This window comes from Neovison vison, chromosome 5, assembly GCF_020171115.1.
Source record: "Neovison vison isolate M4711 chromosome 5, ASM_NN_V1, whole genome shotgun sequence".
NCBI lineage: Eukaryota > Metazoa > Chordata > Mammalia > Carnivora > Mustelidae > Neogale > Neogale vison.
Genome location: NC_058095.1, coordinates 96,156,326 through 96,176,757, shown reverse-complemented (window position 1 = coordinate 96,176,757; position 20,432 = coordinate 96,156,326). Strand labels below are relative to the sequence as shown.

The 20,432-nt window shown below is 38.7% G+C and overlaps 1 protein-coding gene across 7 annotated transcripts in view; it reads right to left on the bottom strand.

The window, feature by feature from the left end:
* Positions 1 to 20,432, bottom strand: part of FRY (FRY microtubule binding protein) — a 349,740-nt gene that overhangs the window by 198,864 nt on the left and 130,444 nt on the right. Inside the window, exons 1-2 of one of the 7 annotated variants that reach the window (XM_044249555.1) lie at positions 12,706 to 12,710; positions 5,456 to 5,458 (exon numbers count right to left, since the gene is read on the bottom strand). The exons of the other annotated variants lie outside the window; for them this stretch is intronic. The gene's annotated coding sequence lies outside the window, so the exon portion shown is untranslated. Of the gene's footprint in view, positions 1 to 5,455; positions 5,459 to 12,705; positions 12,711 to 20,432 lie in introns of those variants that run through there. 7 annotated transcript variants of the gene reach the window in all.

Sequence of the window (20,432 nt, the reverse complement as noted above, 5' to 3'; positions counted from 1 at the left end):
TCCTCCCAAGATTAAGCCTTTTCTCAGTTCTCCCTCAGAGCCACCTGTTAGTTGTCACATGGAACTCTGTTTGCATCTATTCTTGTTAGCATTTCCACTGTGTTGCAACTTGTCTCTCTTCCCACATGCCTAGGACATAGTTGGGACTTATTGCCAGGGTTTTTTTTTTTTTTTAATTTTTATTTATTTTTTAAATTTCTTTTCAGTGTTCCAGAATTCATCGTTCATGCACCACACCCAGTGCTCCATGCAATACGTGCCCCCCTTAATATCCACCACCAGGTTCTCCCAACCTCCTACCCTTCCATCCCTCCAAAACCCTCAGATTGTTTTTCAGAGTCCATAGTCTCTCATGGTTCATCTCCCCCTCCAATTTCCCCCAACTCCCTTCTCCTCTCCATCTCCCCATGTCCTCCATGTTATTCCTTACGCTCCACAAATAAGTGAAACCATATGATAACTGACTATCTCTGCTTGACTGATTTCACTCAGCATAATCTCTTCCAGTCCCATCCACATTGATACAAAAGTTGGGTAGTCATCCTTTCTGATGGAGGCATAATACTCCACAGTATATATGGACCACATCTTCCTTATCCATTCATCTGTTGAAGGGCATCTTGGTTCTTTCCACAGTTTGGCAACTGTGGCCATTGTTGCTATGAACATTGGGGTACAGATGGCCCTTCTTTTCACTACCACTGTATCTTTGGGATAAATACCAAGTAGTGCAATTGCAGGGTCATAGGGTAGCTCTATTTTTAATTTCTTTTCTTTTTTTTTATTTAAAGATTTTATTTTCTATTTTTAATTTCTTTTTTTTTTTTAAAGATTTTATTTATTTATTTGAGAGAGAGAGATAGTGAGAGAGAGCATGAGCGAGGAGAAGGTCAGAGAGCGAAGCAGACTCCCCATGGAGCTGGGAGCCTGATGTGGGACTCGATCCCGGGACTCCAGGATCACGCCCTGAGCCGAAGGCAGTCGTCCAACCAACTGCGCCACCCAGGCGTCCCATTCTATTTTTAATTTCTTAAGGAATCTCCACACTGTTTTCCAAAGTGGCCGCACCAACTTGCATTCCCACCAACAGTATAAGAGGGTTCCCCTTTCTCCACATCCTCTCCAATACACATTGTTTACTGTCTTGGCTATTCTTTTTTTTTTTTTTTTTTAAGATTTTATTTATTTATTTGACAGAGATCATAAGTAGGCAGAGAGGCAGGCAGAGAGAAAGAGAGAGGAAGAAGCAAGCTCCCTATGGAGGAGAGAGCCTGCTGTGGGGCTCGATCCCAGGACCCTGGGATCATGACCTGAGCCGAAGGCAGAGGCTTTAACCCACTGAGCCACCCAGGTGCCCCTCAATGTGGTTTTGATTTGAATCTCCCTGATGGCTAGTGGATGATGAACATTTTTTCATGTCTGAAAAAATTTGTATGTCTTCATTGGAGAAATGTCTGTTCATGTCTTCTGCCCATATTTTGACATGATTATCTGTTTTGTGTGTGTTGAGTTTGAGGAGTTCTTTATAGATCCTGGATATCAGCCCTTTGTCTGTAGTGTCATTTGCAAATATCTTCTCCTATTCCATGGGTTGCCTCTTTGTTTAGTTGATTGTTTCCCTTGCTGTGCAGAAGCTTTTGATCTTGATGAAGTCCCCAAAATTCATTTTCGCTTTTTTTTCCTTTGCCTTTGGAGAAATATCTTAAAAGAAGTTGCTGTGGCCGATGTCAAAGAGGTTACTGTCTATGTTCTCCTCTAGGATTCTGATGGATTCCTGCCACACGTTGAGGTCTTTTATCCATTTTGAGTTTACTTTTGTGTATGGTGTAAGAGAATGGTCGAGTTTCATTCTTCTACACAAAGCTGTCCAATTTTCCCAGCACCATTTATTGAAGAGACTGTCTTTTTCCCACTGTATATTTTTTTCTGCTTTGTTGAAGGTTATTTGACCATAGAGCTGAGGGTCCATATCTGGGCTCTCTACTCTTGCCAGGGTTTGTTAAATAACTGAATATATGTCTATGCATTTGGAAAGATAGCTCGGGGCACAGAGAACCAAGCTCATTTTTCACCATTCTCAATAACTTCTTTGCATTGACACAGATTTTATCAGTGTTAGGAGACTTAAAAGTAGACCTAGAAAAGAGAGTATAATGCTGGCTAAATAAAAAGTAGAGAGAAAAAGAAGAAAGTTAGGGAAGAAGGTAGGAAGGGGGGAGAGAAAAGAGAAGAGAAGAGAGGCACACATGCTCCAGCTCAGAAGAGAGCCTTCTGAATACAGAGCAAGATAAACTGCAGAAGCATGCTTCTGCTTGAGTTCTCTTGCAGGAGACCAGCTGTATGGAATCTAGAGTCTAAGAATCCAAGGTCTGCATATTCAAGACATCCTGGTTCCCAAAGAGCATTAAATAAGTAGTAAAGTGAAATCAACACAGAAGAAACAACAGGTAAAGAACAAGTAAAAATAGACTATGACAAAAGAGGCTCAAAACAAAGGTCTCATTCATCCAATTTAGAACAGTGTGCTTTTAAATTTTTTAAAAATTTGTCTTTTATTTTAATAGCAATTTTACTTATTTACTGAACATTCATTAATTGAATTGAATATGTTTATTTAAAAAAATTTATTGTGAAAAAAACTTGACTTTGGGGTGATAGGTCCTTGAAAATTCTTAGTGGTCCAAAGCTGGGAGACCTTAGCCTTGCCCAAAGCTCCAGCTCACTGGGGGACACTGAATAAAGAGTGGAGCAAACCAAAAACGTCAGGAGAGTTGGCACTAAACGTCAGTGGCTGCTAGCAGCATAGAAAAGAACCAACTAGACATTAAGTCCCTTCTCATGAGAGCGAACTGTATGAAATAGTCTTGACCAAAATAAACAAACAGAAAACCCCACCAAACCTGAGTCTGACCAAGCCTCTGAGGCAAGATCCAGTTTTTAGGAAATACAGCAGTTAGGGGAATATATTACACTATGCCAAAGGGATGCAATCAACAAAACCCAGACTGAAAGGAACTCCGAGGGAAAGAAAAGTGGTTTTTTGTTTTTTTTTTTCAATAAATAAGTTGCAAGGGGGAAAAATGAGAAATGGCAGTGGGGGCAGGGGAGGGAATCCTGTTGATTTTTTTTTTTTTAAAGATGATTGTAATGTGAGGATCTTAGGTTGAAAAATAAGATCTGCTTTTTAAAAAGTACAATATTCATGAGACTTTTGGCAATTTGAACACTTTATGGCTATTTGATGATGTTAAGGGATGACTGCTAATTTTTTAGGTATGGTAATGATATAGCAGTTTTGTTTAAAAAAGACAGTGTCCTTCAGAGGTACATGCTAAAATATTCAGAGATAAAATAATACCATTTCTAGTATTTGTTTCAAATAATATTCCGGGGCAGTGCAGGGAACGTGTACCAAATTGGCTGTGAGTTGATAATTGTTGAAGCTGGCTCATTTACTGTTTCCCTACTTTAGCGATGTTTGAAATTCTCCACAAGAAAAACAAATGCAAAACAGGAGAACATGATGTATCACTTCTGTTGTTGCTTAACTTTTTTTTTTAAACAATATCTCGGTTTTCAAGATAATATAAGCTACTTCTTAAAACTTATTTGAATAGCACTTATCCAACTATTTATCTTTACCTAATGGGGTTGCAGAAGGGACCCTCTCCCCATTGTTTTCCATTTACAGATAGGATTTAGGTAACAGATATGTTGCCTGCTGTGTGAGAAGCAAGACACAGCTCTGTGCACTGTGGGCTTTTCTTCGAATTTGCTCTCCCTGAATCAGAGTGCCCTGCTGTCCTCACCCATCCAAGAGGGATTTTCTCCTGTTGTGAAGAATCTTTGAGTATTTCCATAAGAAAAGAGAAAGGTCCTTATTTGTGCTTCTCACAACTTGGGAAGCTCCCCATCTCCCCTAAGAAAACACAAACTCAGAAAGCTCTTCCATGTCTTGTATCTACCTGAAAAGGGCAGAGGAAGGCCACTGACTTCTCCCTCAATTTCCAAACAATTTCAGTGTCTGCTAGCTAATGCTCCCTTCTACTCTTTTCACACTTGGCCTCTCTGTAATCTAGAGGAGGAAAAATGGCCATATGAGACAGGACAGGGGCAGTTAGACAAGTCTAGAAAAGGCTCACATATCAAAAGGTCTTCTATGTCTGGGATACCAGGGGCTTACTTAAGAAATCATTTTCTTTTTTGTTTTTCAAAGATATATTTATTTATTTGACAGGTAGAGATCACAAGCAGGCAGAGAGAGGGGGAAGAAGGTTTCATGCTGAGCAGATAGCAAGGTGCGGGGCTTGATGCTAGGACCCTGAGATCATGACCTGAGCCAAAGACAGAGGCTTAACCCACTGAGTCACCCAGGTACTCCAAGAAATCATTTTCCATATCTGAATGTTTAGGGGCCTAAAAAAAAATCCCAAAGGTGTCCCATACAGTAGGACTTCACTAATCTAAAAAGATCCAAACTATTGCCCTCAGAGATATTTCAATAAAGGTGCAAGCCAGTAATGTCACTAGTTATATGAGATTATCTGATTTGTTAAATACATCACCAATCTTGCTTAAGATGAGATCTTTTAATCTCTTTTAATAATTTTAGCAGTTGGATGTAGTGATTCAGTGTATGGAGTCAGAGACTCAAGTTTGAAGCTAGTTCCCCTTATTTATAAACATATGAATTTTACTTAATGTCTGTAACTTTCAGATAACTTTTAGGTAAAATGAAGATAAATAATATCAACCTAATCTCAGAGAACAGAAAAATGAATAGTTTGTGGAGTACTCAGTAACTGATAGTCATTACCAATTGAAATTCCTTTTAACACCATTATTACTGGAGTTAGACCAGATTAAAATATGTAACCTCTTTCATAATGTTTAGGAGCTGGAACTAAGTTTTACCCATTTTTTTCAGGGTAATGTACACTCCCACTAACATTATTTAAGCTTCAATTTTAGCTTCCTGGAAGTTTCCAAGTACAACTAGAAAGCCGTATTACAGAGAGTAGAAAAAAAAAAGAACCAAAACATTATAAGGAGAATTGCTCTTCTCAAACAATAAAAGTCTAAGACTATTATAGTGATTTTAATTCTTAACATCTAATTTAGAGGAAACCTTTTAATTTAATGGTGGGATGGTTTACAAACAAAACAAAACCCACCACCAAACTTCTCAGTCTCGACACGACAGTGTTTTTGTTATAAGAATATGTTTTGGCACAGTTGACTCCAGGGTTTTGATGCTATCAGCAGTGAAATTTAATAATCCACATGTCTGATCTGAGGCGCTAACAATTTTCAGAACTGAACCACCACAATTCGGGTCTCCAGAACATGAAGGGGCGGGGTAGCGAGCTGCCCATGGTGTGGTGACAGCTCCTCAGAGCAGGGAGCTGTGGGCTTGACTGCTGAAATGCCACTAAAGCCTTTCATCCAGAGCCACCAGCTCAGGGCAGCAGGTACCCCACTTAGTCTGAATTAAAGAAAAACACGTTCAAAATATCTTCATGTTTGATACATATTTTTCTCTCCAGATATTATTGGTGCAGCTTTGAGTCAACTCTGGAGACAGATCTAAGGAGTGAGTCTGAGAACGCACAGTTTTGAGTATCAGACTATTTCTCCTCAAAAGACTCTCCCTACATGAGGAGCAATTACGGGATCATTGAACTTTTAAGTGGGAGCCTGAGAGACTGTCTTGGTTTGTCCCCAAGTAAAAAGTGACGTCACCCCATGGCATCCTCACTAGTTTTCTGATAAGACTAATAAGCAAGACTTGGAACACCTGGAGATCTGTGGAAGAAGGATTCTTTTGGAAACTGACACATCCGTGTTCCCCTTTATTCTGTTCTGAATCTAAAATTAATTTTTTAAAGATTTCATGTATTTATTTACTTGACAAAGAGAGAGAGAGGGAGATAGTGTGTGAGAGAGAGAGAGAGAGAGAATGTGAGCATGAGCAGGGAGGAGGGGCAGAAGGAGAGGGAGAAGCAGGCTCCCTGCTGAGCAAGGAGCTGGACATGGCTAATCCCAGGAACCGCAGGATCATTAGCTGAGCCAAAGGCAGATGCTTAAGTGACTGAACCACCCAGGTACCCCTAAAATAAATTTTTAAACAAAACAATATATGCTCTGTTCACCCAAAATAATGAAAAAAAAACACTGCAGATCAATTTAATGATATAGGGAGTATCTCAAATCAGTTAAAGGTACTAGCACATAACGTGCTGTGTAGTACCCCATGATATGAGATGTGAGGACAGATTCAAATATGGAGGAATATTTTGGCACTTAAAAAAAAGAAAAAAAAAACAACCTTAAAAACTCTCAAGAGAATCCGTTCTATTTGCAGCCAGCTTTGCAAATTTCAGTGAAGCCTACTTCTTTGCCAAGTCCAACAGTCCCAAGTTCAAATCCATTATTTGAACAGTAGAGGGGAAACTTCAATTAAACTCAGCTACAAAGTTAATCTTCACTTTAATTGAAGAAAAGAACAGTTCTTATAGGTTTTTGTTTTTTTTTTTTTCTTTTTTGAAACAATGGCAGGTCCAAGAAATGTAAGGTATCACCTTCATTCATCTGTTTCTGGGCTACATTCTACTTTATTTTTTGATATTTAATTTTTTTTTTTTTTTTTTTTTTTTTTGGTCCCCATACACTGAACTAATGGTGCAGGCTACATCAAGTGAACATTCAGTACATGTGGATGGATCTTTCCCTGCCTCATCTGGGACCTTGCTCCATCAGCCAGCTCCTCATTCCCCCCAATGTCACCCTCCCTCATCTGTGGGCGCTCTCTCTCTCTCTCTCTCTCTCTCTCTGTTATCTACATGCTTAGATCTTTTCATTATACTGTCTGTCTTGACCTCATACTCGAGGTTTTCTTACTATGCCCTACTCATCTTTGTTCATCAAGGAGTGGTCGGTCTGTATGTCCTGTATCCCGTTCTTCCCCTTCTTCAACCACCAGCAATCTGTCTCTTCCATCACCACTAAAAATACTCCTCCCTAGAGGTACCAGTGCCTTTCTAAATAAAAAATCTAGTGGCCATTTTTCAGTAGTTTTCTTTCAGATCTATCAGCTGCAATGGGACTCCCTTTTGTTCACTTGAATCACCCCCATTTCTCCACCCTTTCTCCTCCTACTTCTTTAGGCATCTCTTCTCTGTGTCCTTGATAGGCTAGTCTTTCTTCTAAAGTGTTTATAATCCCCAGAGCTGCCCTTGGAGACTTGAAATCAGTCATGTTCTGATTTTCTTCTGTCATTACTAACATATCACTCTCTCACTCACACACACACACACACACACACACAAGTCTCAGACCGAGTGAAACCAACTCTCATCAAAAAAGAAAAATCCTATACTCCCTTCAAGGTTCATTCATCCCACCACACTTTCCCTGATCACTCCTATGAGAAGTGACAGCCCAGGTTCACTCCTTCATAGCTCTTCTGATATTATCTAGCTCTTGTGTACCCAACCAATGTCATCCTAGTTATTCATGGACATATCATTTCCCAAGTAGATCAGAGCTTGGACTTTAGAGTCAATCAAGCTAGGATTTGAATGGGGGAATTAACCCTAACCACTCCACCTTTGGTATATCTTATTCAATCTCTCAAGTTTAGCCTCTCTGACTAAAAATGTAGGAGGCCATGGATATAGAGGTTAAGATCAAGAGTCCCAGAAATAGATGGTCCATGGTGAATGTCAGCTCCACCAATTTCTAACTGTGTGACTTTGGAACAGTTGCTTAAATTCTTTGTATGTGAAGTGGGGTAATAAAAGTAACTACCTCATGATGTTGATGTGAAGATTAGGTGAGTTAATATTATTCAAGTATTAAGAACAGTGCTTGGCATTGAGTGGGCTATATGTAAACACAGATTGTTACTATTTTTATCCACTTTCTAGGGTTAACGTGAAGATTACTGTGCCTGAAATATGACAGAGGAGCAAAAAATTGTAGTCGTTCTACATCTTTCTGTATAATACACAGCATTAATCATTTGTACTTGGAAGCTGAAAAATACTATCTAACTATGTGTCTATCCATAAGCTATTACAAAAACTGCCTTATAAAACATACATTCTTATAATTGTTAGCATGATCTATGGATATCAAGAGTTGTGCTGGTTAAAATTATACTAAAAAATTATTTGTTGACCCAAATACCCATCAAAAGGTGACTACATAAACACATTGTGGTCTATACATTAAATGGAACTTTACTCAGCAATGAAGATGAATTACTAATAAACAGTAAAAAATGGATGCAACTCAAATACATTATGCTGAGTGAAGAAAACTAGACACAAAAGACTACATTTTGTATGGCTTTCATTTACATGAAGTTCTAGAAAATGGAAATCTATACACAGATCAATAGTTGCCTGAGGCCAGGGGTGGTGGTATATGGTTCACCTGCACAGGGCACAAGAGAACTCATTGGGATAACAGAAATGTTTTGCATTTGGATTGTGGTGGTGCAGACATATGTGTATGAAATTGCTAAAATTCATCAAACCATAGATTTAAAACCCCTGCAGTTGAACATATGTAAACTCTACAGTGATGCTGATTTAAAATAAAACTCTTCATTAGATGAATGAGAAGAAGAATCCTTAAACTGTCTGAATGGGACTTTATGTTCCTGGAAACCAAAATGGAGGAGGGGAGGCAACTGTGACGGTAATGATTTCGCTTTAGAAATGGGAACCACTGCCTTGTTCCCATACTCTCTTGTCATAGCTCATCTATCCTGAACATGAGCATGGTGCTGTTGGCCTTTGAGGAGCTCATAATATGTTATTCTGCCCACTGGGAATCCCAGGAAATCTTGGGCAAGTGGGTATGGATGAAATCACAGAGCTGCTATTTATGAGGTGAGACATTGATCCCAGGGTCACTTGCAAGTTTGGATTTATTTAGAACACCTTGACTGACCAATGTGGTATGTGTGGAGTGCCATTTAGATGGGAAGGAATCCATGCTACACACTTCCTCAGGGGTTACTGAAAGGTCAGAAGCTGATGCTGATGAGTAAAGACCATTTCACTCAATGCTGCAGACAAGTCTCCTCTCAGGTAAAATCTGGTCACCCAAGGCCATTATCTGCACCAACAGCTATAGCAAACCCCAACTGAAGTAGGAATGCCGCCATTCTGGAATCAGGATGGCATCCATAGATAAGCATTTTCATTTCTGTTGAAGTTCTACCATCCATTAAGTAGCTTGAAGTTTCAATTTCTACATAAGCTATTTCTACCTGATGCTTCAGGCAGCATCTTCTCCATGATTATCATTACATAAAATTCATTACATACCACAATTCATCAGCACACAGAACTTCTTAGTCAAAACTTAAATGATCAAGACAAAACAAAACAAACAAACAAAACATAAATAATCCAATTACTTTAGCTAAGAAAAAAAGACTTAGTTTTCTGTTAAAATAAAAGGCAAACTCCAGGGGTAAAGAATAGAAAAATAGGTAGATCAAAATCTATGTACCTACTCTATCTTTTAAAGTGCTATTAAAAGGTGATGTTCTGGAACTAGACGGGGCAAGAGCTACACAACCTGTGAATACTCATTAAATTGCTTTCTTTGAAAGGGTGAATTTTATGGATAAGTGAATATATCTCAATAAAAAGCAATACATCCATTTTAGGTCAATCAAAAATATTTAAAGATTATAGTACCTGACTTCCTTTTTGCGGACTTTCATTCCTCGGCTCAGCAACTCAATCATCTTGGAAAATCCTACTAGAACATTCCAGCCCCACTTATGTGATTACAGCTTATGAATTGAGCAGACATCCCCAAAGGCATCAGAAAATACCATTAAATGGGATACTGTATTTCACAAAATAATTTAAGCTAGAGAGTACAAGATCTATACATCAGCGACAATCAAAAATATCTAATAACCTGTTATTATTTTATTATAAATTATGTATTATTTTTAATATGACCTATGGAAATCCAGACTAATGCTGGTTAAAATTATTAAAATGCTACAGTAAAGCCTGTTGCTGCCTAAAATTGTATTAATCACTTTAGGAATGTCAAAATGCAAAATGTTATGTGGAAACATAGACATATTATATCACAGTGAATGTCCAAAGGGACCTTCAGTGCTCATTACTATGTCATATTATTGAACTTGCTTTCATTGGCATTTCCTGTTACTTTAAAATATGATGCTATATTTTCAAACATTCTTTTGTGTTGAAACAAAATCTCCAAAAATAATAAAAAGAAGCATATAACCTGAAAGAATTAGAGTGAAAACATCTTGAGGAACAACCTTCCCCTGGTTTTGTATTCTCAAGAAGAAACTAATAATTTTCTCATAAAGTTACCGGACATAAAAATTAAGGCCTTACCCATGGATGAACTGAATTGGATACTATGAAGTTCAAGGGAAAAGCCTTTTTCAAAATTACTTCATAATACTTTGCATATATAGTTTATTTGCTATAGGTTTCAGTTGAAATTTTACTATCAAGTTGCATTAAATTTCATTTTACTGCAGAGAAGTCCTACTTAACAACCACAAAAGAAATGCTTTGGTCTCTATGATTCCAAGAATACTCATATTAAGGAAAACACAATATAATTTGAGCAGTGTACAGAAAAATGGGAGATTGTGAGCTCATCTGAAAGATCACTTCATTCGGCAGCTAAATGAAACCTTGCAACAATTACCTCTGGCTTTAACCGCTAATACTATTCTGTTTCTGTTTAGGGTGAGTTTCCAGATTTCCGGTGGATGCCTTTGTAGATTATGTTAAGGGGGCCAGGCTGAGGTGCTTTGCTAAGAGATTGCTATTTTTAAAGTTATTTATTTGTAATTTGGACAATGAGCCAGTACTTTGTCAAGTGTAATACAAGTATTTCCCACCTGACAAGAATGGTTTCTTAGTCTCCTTTTAGGACAGCATTAGTTTGAATAGTATCACTACACTCAATAGGGAACTCAATCTAGAAATTATTTTCATTCTCTTTCAATTTCCCTTATTAGATTTACTAAAGTAAGAGAGGCCTCTGTTTAAAGAGGAGTGTGGCTAAAAGCACTAGCAGCTTGTCCTTCTGGGAAGCCGACTCAAATCTACAGGGAGGATTTGATGCTGAGAGGCATTAAAGCTGGTGTTCTGCTATTTACACAACCTTAGTCAACAGACATGTAACATTTGGTTAGGAGAGGAAGACAGGCATGTACAACAGTTCAGAAATCCCACCAACTTGCAAATTTGGGCACAGTGAAATACCACATGGTTGATGTTAGTGACTAGCTATCAGGCTACAGACATGACTAATTAGAATAGGTTTTAGGAAGATCTACCATAGAAAGACCCAAACTTCATTAGAGGCAGTAATTCTATTCTTCAATTAGTAAGCATGATTTCCTAATTCACAAATTCCTTAAATACTAAAAAGGTTCCTAATTAAAAGTTCTGATATTTTCTGGTACCGAGCAGTCTGTCAATAACTCAGGTATTGAAAGAGGTGAGACACAGGATTACAGCTGATAGTTCAAACTTTGTATGTGCTAAAGGTGAAAACACAAGCTCTTTTATAACTACAAATAGACTGTATCCTAACCTTGGTCTGTTAACTCATTGGATCCGGTCCAAAATCATAAGAGGAAGCATGGGCGGGTGTGTATTTCACTTGCCAAAGGCCTTGGTTACTTAGAGCCACAGTCGAATTCATTCAAATGGCTAGAACAAACAACTCATCATATACAATTTGTTGGTGGCAGGCTACCAATGTCATTGTTATAGCGCCACGTCCTGCTCACCTTCAGGGTTAATGCAAAAACTGCCCTGATGCCAACCCTGTGACATCAGCACCCAGGAGGAGCTGGACACCTGAGACACTAGGCCAAGGAACAAAGGTTTGTCAACAGACGTTACTGCCCGAACCTAGAACAACGTTAGTGTGCAGTAATGCTGTCATTAGCTAATTGCCTGGCCTTTCAATGTTGGTGCCAGCTGGCCATGACTGGTGTTCACACAGGTTTGGTCTTACAGCATGACATATTTCATTCCAGATCATGGTGTGTGGTGCAACAGAGACTGGCATCCTACATTCTTCAAAGACTTGCAGAACAAGAAAATATTGTATGTTCCTTCTAGTTTACTTTTAGTCTTATATTACAACAGAAATTGCCTTGTTTATGTTAGCAAACCTGCTAGAGCATGTTCGGTTATGAAGTCTCCATTCCACAATAACACAGTTAGCATCATTATGAATAAGTGTCTATGGGGCACCTGGGTGGCTCAGTGGGTTAAGCCTCTGCCTTCGGCTCAGGTCATGATCTCAGGGTCCTGGGATCGAGCCCCGCATCCGGCTCTCTGCTCATCAGGGAACCTGCTTCCTCCTCTCTCTCCGCCTGCCTCTCTGCCTACTTGTGATCTCTCTGTCAAATAAATAAATACAATCTTTAAAAAAAATAAGTGTCTAACACCCTACACCTGTGCTCCAAAGCTCAACCCAGCGATAATATCTGGAGGCTCTTGCCTGTGTCTCGCCCAGGAACTATTTTGTGAGCAGGTGCTCTCAAGGCTCAAGCAATCCCAATGATAAACTCTCCCATTTCCATATCACTGTTCATCATAAAAGTGTTTTTAAATACCAGAACATGAGAGGAAGGCAAGCACCGCCCTCTTGCTCAGTCACAGGTTCTGCCAGAAGACAAGATGAAAGTCAAGTGTTTTCTCCTTTTGAAGTTGTATGCGGATCTTTTCCTTTTCCAGGTTTCAATCAAAGTAGAGAACAAATCACTTGCATTCTGAATAAGTCTTAGGCAAATCAGAATTTCTTGTTCTTCTTGTTGACCTTTTATGTTGACAAGACTACAGATCTAGAGGAAACCCCTGGTCCAATAACTGATTTGGTTTCTCCTGCAGTTCCTTGCAAGGATACTGGAAGCTTAAACCAGGGCAGATTTGCCAAGATGGGACCTAATACACCCAGAGATGCAGAGAATTCATGCTTGTATTTGTTACATATTTTAGAACTAAATTTGTGCCTGGTCGTCAACATTTGATAGGCAAGAAAACAATGATGGGTCACATTTAGATGCTTTGTTAGAAGCACAGGCTAGTAAAATCAAGTTCCTTGTTTGCTGGCCAAATTAGAGGAAGGAGGGCAGACAAAAGAGGCAGCCTCAGGAGTGTGGTTGAAAATTCTTGGAAGTTATAACTTCCAGTTATAACGCAAATAAGTCCTGAAGACTTAATGTACAGTGTGGCAACTCAAGCGACAACACTATTGATATCTGAAAGTTGCCAAAAATGTACATCTTAAAAGTTTTCAACATAAGAAAAAATATTTTTTAACTGTGTAGTGATGGATGTTACTACATTTATTGTGTAATCATTTTGCAATATATATTCATATATATGTATATATATATATACATGTTAATTATATGTAATGTATACATGTAACATGACATATGTATATGTCATGTTAATACCTAAAACTAACACTAATCTGCCTAAAATGAATTCACCTAAAACTAGCATAATGTTACATTATATCATATATATATATGCGTGTGTGTGTGTGTGATTATATCTCAATAAAATAGGTGAAAAAGGAACATTGGTTTGAATTGATGACTCACTTTAAGAAAATCAGGTATTTCTCCCTCTGAAGTTTTCAATAAATGTAAACACATGAATGAGAAAAAGAAAATTCTTGAAATTTTCTGAACTTGCTTTACTTCATTGAATAATATAGCCTTTCATGTTTTGGACCACTGGCTTCCCAGAGTGGCCCGGCGTGATGATGTTCCTACTGGTTTCGGAGACCCCTACCCTCAAGAACCCAGGACATTTCTTCTTGGAAAGCTTTTGAAAACCATTCCGTGTAGACTCAATTCAAATCCCTGATTTCACTTTCTAGGTTTTCACAGTATATACATGGTAAGCCTCAAGTATTTTGCTGGTGATACAGATACAGTGAGATGGTGGAGGTGCTGTCTTCTCTTGTGTACCTTCATTTGCTTGCTTCTGTCACCTCCCAGCGCCCAAGTCCCTACATGATCCAGACCAGGTCTGCCTAAACCAACTTTGGCAGGGTCTCTCTCACAGCCATGTAGAGTTCAGAACAACCATCTGACAGGAACAGTGAATGGCCAATGGCAGGCATCCAAATGCGCCACTCAAGTCTCCATTCCCTTTGAACAAGCACAAAGAGAGGAAGCACCAGGCAGACTTCCAAAGAAGTATACCAGATTTGGTTAGTTGATACTAATTCTTGAGTGACGACGATGATGACGACCATGACTGAGCACTTAGTAGGTGCTAAGGATTATATCAGAAGCTCCACACATTACCTCTAACCCTCTCGACTGCTCTGTGTGTTAGGTTCTGCTACTCCACTTTAGCAAATAAGAGAAAAGGGAGACTGACTGGCTGGTTGAAGGCCACAGGACACTGAAGAGGTTGAATCAGGATTCAAATTCAGATTAGATTGAATGAAAAGTTGTTTGGTCCTTACCTTTATCCATTCTTGTCCGTTAAATCTACAAAGTCAAGATTATGGGTGCTCTTGATTTTGAAGAGCTGAAGAGTCTTGTTTTTGAAAGAGGTTACTGAGAAGGTAATTGCCTGTGACTGCAGTGACAGATGCCATATAAATGGAGAGACTCATAGATAATGGGAACGCACATTCTGAGGCTGTATCCAACTGCTAGGAGTCAACCTGACTCTCCTCTGCACATATTGCTAAGGTGAAGAAGGGAGCAGGTGACCGTATCAATGAATAATGAGGTATCCTTAGATGCCCCAAGACAGAAGGCTGAGAATCAGTATCTCTTATACACAGCAGATACGAGGCATTCTCTGCTGAGGAGTACAAAGGACAAAACAAAGTCCATTGTTACCAGTTTAGAGGTTGGCAAGACGACCCTCAGAAGCAGTTTCCTATAAACACATTTCTTTTAAGCTACTATATTGTTTCATCTATTCATCCATCTCTCTATTCACGCATTTATCATAAAGCCACTCATTTACTCAAAAACTATTTACTGTCTATAGTATATAAAGCAGAGTCCTAGACAGGGGGACCTGGTGTGTGTGTGTGTGTGTGTGTGTGTGTGTGTGTGTTAAAGATGAATCAGACATAGTTATTGCCTCTAAAAAACTTACTGACTGGTATAGTGTCTCTCCAACTTTAAAAAATATGTATCTCCCACCTACCTGCCAAGAAAATATGTATTTTACACTATGGTCTGATAGATATACACATGACTCAAAGTTTTAAAAAGCATTATTTACCCTTAAAACCTATAATGTACTCTGATATTTTATTTATTTTTTTGGTTAAGATTTTTATTTATTTATTTGACACAGAGAGTTTGCACACAGGCAGAGGGAGCAGCAAAGGGAGAGGGAGAACCAGGCTCCCCACTGAGCAGGGAGCCTGATGCAGGGCTTGATCCCAACCCTGGGATCATGACCCAAGCTGAAGGCAGACACTTAACTGACTGAGCCACCCAGACATCCCTCGTCTGGAATTTTCTATTCTAGCCCATTCTAATACTCTAGTTCAATAAACATGGTACTGTTTGCTTGAGAGAATGACACAACGCTTCAGATAGAGATTTAAGAGGTGTGAATATTCACATCTACATAGCTGTATGGAGTCAGCAGGGAAGAAATCAAGCAAACCTTTTCAGATGATGAGGTACTTGAGTGGGACCTTGAAACATAGGCTAAAAACAGGCAGGAGGAAGAGGTATGCGGCCATCCAGGAAGGAGATAGCATGCAGAAATGCACAGTGGCAGGCAAGCACATATTGAAACATGGGTTGGTAAATGTGCAGGGGGGAAGTAAGACAGGTTGTAGCCACATCAAGGCATGAAAGGGGAAATGAAGGTTTTGAAGAAGGAAACGAAGGGGACGGGGTTGTATTTAGGGAAGATCCATTAGACAGCATCAGAGAGGAATTGGTAAGAATCCCCTCCTTCTTCCTTTATGCACTTTGAGGCCTCTCCACCTTGCCATGGGAACTTCGGCTTGCACATGAGCCTCACAGTGCAAAGGCCCACCCTGGCCTTACCTGCATGGGAAGCAAACCAAAAATTTTGCAGAAGAGTGACTGGAAAATGGACTAAGGTAATGCAAAATCTCATGTGCTACAAACACTTCGTAATATTGAATGAAATGTTAAGACTATTATTACTTTTTTAATGCAGAAATAAGTTCGCTGGAAATGAAAAGGAAGAAGACATGAGGTGACATAGTGGCTGCATGGAGAGAGATCTATTGGTCTCATTGCCTTAGAGGCTTTTTTTGTTGTCCACTTGGGGACAGGAAACAAAGCTGTGGGCCTTGTGAGGTGGGACACTGGACATAAGGCACTTACAGAAATTCTGGTGCTAAAAATGAAACAAAGCATGGTGAAAAATCTATCCACTGGCACAGGAAGATAAAAAGATATTCCAACGGTCCCTGCCTGGGTTCTGGGTAAAAACAGCAACAACATCTTCCCTGAAAATTTGAAATCATAGTCCCAAGTCTTAGATGAATTTGGGGTTTACTTGTATCATCTTCTAGGTGCATAAATTCCCAAGTCAACATAATATTTGGCCCCAGATAGTGATTACTCTGGAGGTAATCCAAAAGAGGACATAAGAAATGTATGTTTATGGTGATCTGAGACATAAAATAGAAATCATAAACTCAAGAAAGGAACAAACTAAACCTAACAAGATTTTATTTTAATTTTTTAAAAAATATTTTATTTATTTATTTGAGAGAGAGAGAAAGCATGAGCAGAGGGAGAGGGAGAAGCAGACTCTGCTGAGCAGGGAGCCTGTTGCAGGGCTTGATCTAGAGACTCTGGAGTCATGACCTGAGTGAAAGGCAGATGCTTAACCGACTGAGCCACCCAGCACCCTCTAACTAGATTTTAAAAGAGAACCAACAACACTTCCAGAAATGAAAAACAGAGTCACCGAAATTATAATTCTAAATGGGCAAGTTATACAAGAGATTAGACTAGGCCCAAGAGAGTGTTATTTGAGGTTGGACCTGAGAAAATTACTCAGAATGTAGTAGCAAAATACAAGAAGCAGATATAATAAAAGAAGGGTAAAAAAGGATATGAAATAGAGCATACGGTCTAAAATACATCTAATAGGAACACCAGGAAAAGAGAAGAGGGAAAGTGGAGGAATGGCAATATTCAAGAAATTAATGGCTAGTTTTCCAGAATTGATGAAAGATATGAACCCTTAATTCAAGAAACATGGGAGTCTCAAAAAAAGAAAATTAAAATAACTACACACACACACTCACACACACACAATGGAATACTATGCAGCCATCAAAAAGCCTAAGTCTTGTCATTTGGAATGATGTGGATGGAACTAGAGGGTATTATGCTAAGCAAAATAAGTCAATCAGAGAAAGACAATTATCATACGATCTCACTGATACGAGGAATTTGAGAAACAAAACAGAGGATCAAAGGGGAAGGGAGGGGAAAATGAAACAAGATGAAACCAGAGGGAGACAAATCATAAGAGACTCTTAATCTCAGGAAACAAACTGAGGTTTGCTTGAGGAGAGGAGCATGGGAGGGATGGGGTGGCTGGGTGATGGACATTGCGGAGGATATGCGCTGTGGTGAGGAGAAAAAAGAGGATTAAGAAAGAAAATAACTCCACATCCAGAGTGTAGTGAACCTGAAGAACACTATAGACAAAGAGAAAAACCATAAAAGCAAACAGGGAACAAAGTCAATTATCCAGAGACAATAAATCAGCCAAAGACTTTACCACAGGAATGATAGTGGGAACATAGTGAAGTGTCTGGGTTGGGGGGGGAAAATGTCAAATTAGAACTCTATTCCCAGCTGAACTATCACTGACAGCTGAGGGAGAAATAAGATAAACAAGATAGATAACAAGACCAAGTAGTTTACTACCCACTTACTCTTACTTAAAAGAACTACCAAAAATGTATTTTGGGAAGAAGAAAATTTAAACAGAGGGAAAGAGTAGGAGGCAAAAGGCATGAGCATCCATTGTATTATTTTCTGTATTTTTTCTTATTTGAAATAAAAATATAAAAAAAGAAGCCACAGATGACTCAATTTAGCTTGTTTAAAACACTTTTCTTGGGAAAGGTGAAATAATGGTAAGAGTAGATAAGAGCAAATGCTATCAGCTAAGCCCATGAAGCAATAAAAGTAGAATAACATTACTGATTCATCTGTAAATATTAACAAATATCTGAGCATCTTTTGAGTAAAAAGAACAATATTGTTAACCCAGTGAAAGATGTTTACAAAGAAAAATATATAAAATTTAATTTTGGTAGAACATCTTTATTTCTTGTTCTTTTTTAATCATTAAAGTTAGCTATTTGGGTACTGGGAATTCATAAATACAACTTTAATATTTTGTGTAACCTATCCCACACAGTCTACCTGATGTGGAATTTTGAATAATGTAGTCTTCTGAAAGTGAACTAAAAAGTATAGATTCCTGAGTATCACCACAAGTGATAAATCTGTACTTCCGACTTTTTGAAAATTACCCTTACTACTCCCATACATGTTTTAATTACAAAGATAAAAGAATAAATTTTGTGATTTGATACAAACATACATAAATGCAGGCTTTTAAAGAGATTCACTGTCTTTGACATAACTCAGCAAGAGAAACAGTAGGGACATTTATTGAAATTCACTTTAACCATACTATACCTACATCAAAAATAATACTCTTGCTATGGCTACAGAATAAAATGTCAAATGCATATTAACCTTTTTTGAATCCAGTAGCAAGCCCCAGAATCTACTCATATTTATTGTCCCTTAAGTAAGCAACTACAAGGACAAAAATTACTAAGCATTTCCCAGCAGACCAGAAATGGATATGGCACGGAAGCTTGCATGTCTGCCAAAAAATACAAGGGGGAATAAATAGTCCCTTTTTATAAAAAGCAACAATACTAAAAATTGATTGATATACTTCTTGAGCTAAAAACATAATGTTCATCTACTTGGCCCTCAGCCTCTAGTGGATTCTCACCCTCGGCGCACCATGAAGATTTGCTGATGGAACATGACTTAATGCTTTTTCATCTCCACTTTTCTGGTGGGGACATAAAAGTTGTCTCACTGAAAGGAACAAAAATGCCTACTTCTAATTAAAAGAATGCTGTGGCATATATTAGTTGTTCAGACATAATGTTTACTCCAAGAAGAAAATGCTATACATATAAATTCCAAGCTAGTAAAGACAAGAAAGTTAACCCCCAATTTTTGGGTTAAACCCAAAAGTTAACCCCAATATGTTACATCATAAATTCTCAAATAATGACATATAAACTATTATTTTAGTAAGAGGGGTGGCTCATGAGTACTTTATAGTTTTCTGAGTATAGATTCTTAGCCTCTTTGGTTAGGTTTATTCCTACACTTAATCTCACGAAACAAACTGTGGGTTGCTGGGGGGAGGGGGGTTGGGAGAAGGGGGTTAGGGTTATGGACATTGGGGAGGGTATGTGCTTTTGGGTAAATTGGAAGGGGAGATGAACCATGAGAGACTATGGACTCTGAAAGACAATCTGAGGGGTTTGAAGTGGCGGTGGGGGGGGTGGGAGGTTGGGGTACCAGGTGGTGGGTATTATAGAGGGCACAGCTTGCATGGAGCACTGGGTGTGGTGAAAAAATAATGAATACTGTTTTTCTGAAAATAAATATATTGGAAAAATAAAAAAAAAAAATTAAATTAAAAAATATATAAAATTAAAAAAAAAAAAGAGGGGTGGCTCAAAAGGTGTCAGGGCCTAGCCTTTTTAGCATCTCTTTCAACTTTTATACAACTTTCCTGTTCCTTAGCGCAATTCACCACGACAATTTCAGAGAGCCCTGATCTGCCACTGTTAGGAGGAAAAGGACTTTTCTTTGTTACTTCCCACTCTCTGTGCCTTAAACTCCCCCATGACCTCTGGAGCAAGGTAGCTTCTCCCCCTCCACCAGGGGAGGCAGGCTGCACAGTCTCAGCATCTCTCGAGGTACTCGGAGGGTTCCAAAGATCAGTACAGTTTTGGGCAATGAGAGCTTGGGTACTGGATTTTTGGTTGATTCAAGTTATAGGATAGTCCCGTGTTGGTTTGTTTTAAGACATTAAAGAAAGGATTTGCACATGAGAATGACCATGTAAAGACTGGCTACAGAATGTAGAAGGTTCAGAGGTGGGCTCTGAAGGCATCCAGCCTGAGGTCAAGTCAGCACTGTGAGAACTTGAGTAATTACTTTGCCCTCTCTGTGCCAACATTTCCTGTCTGTAAATAAGGTTGTAAATACTACCTACCTAAAGTCACTATGAAGATTAAAGGATAAAATAAATTAAGCCCAGAGACTGGCAGAGAGTAAT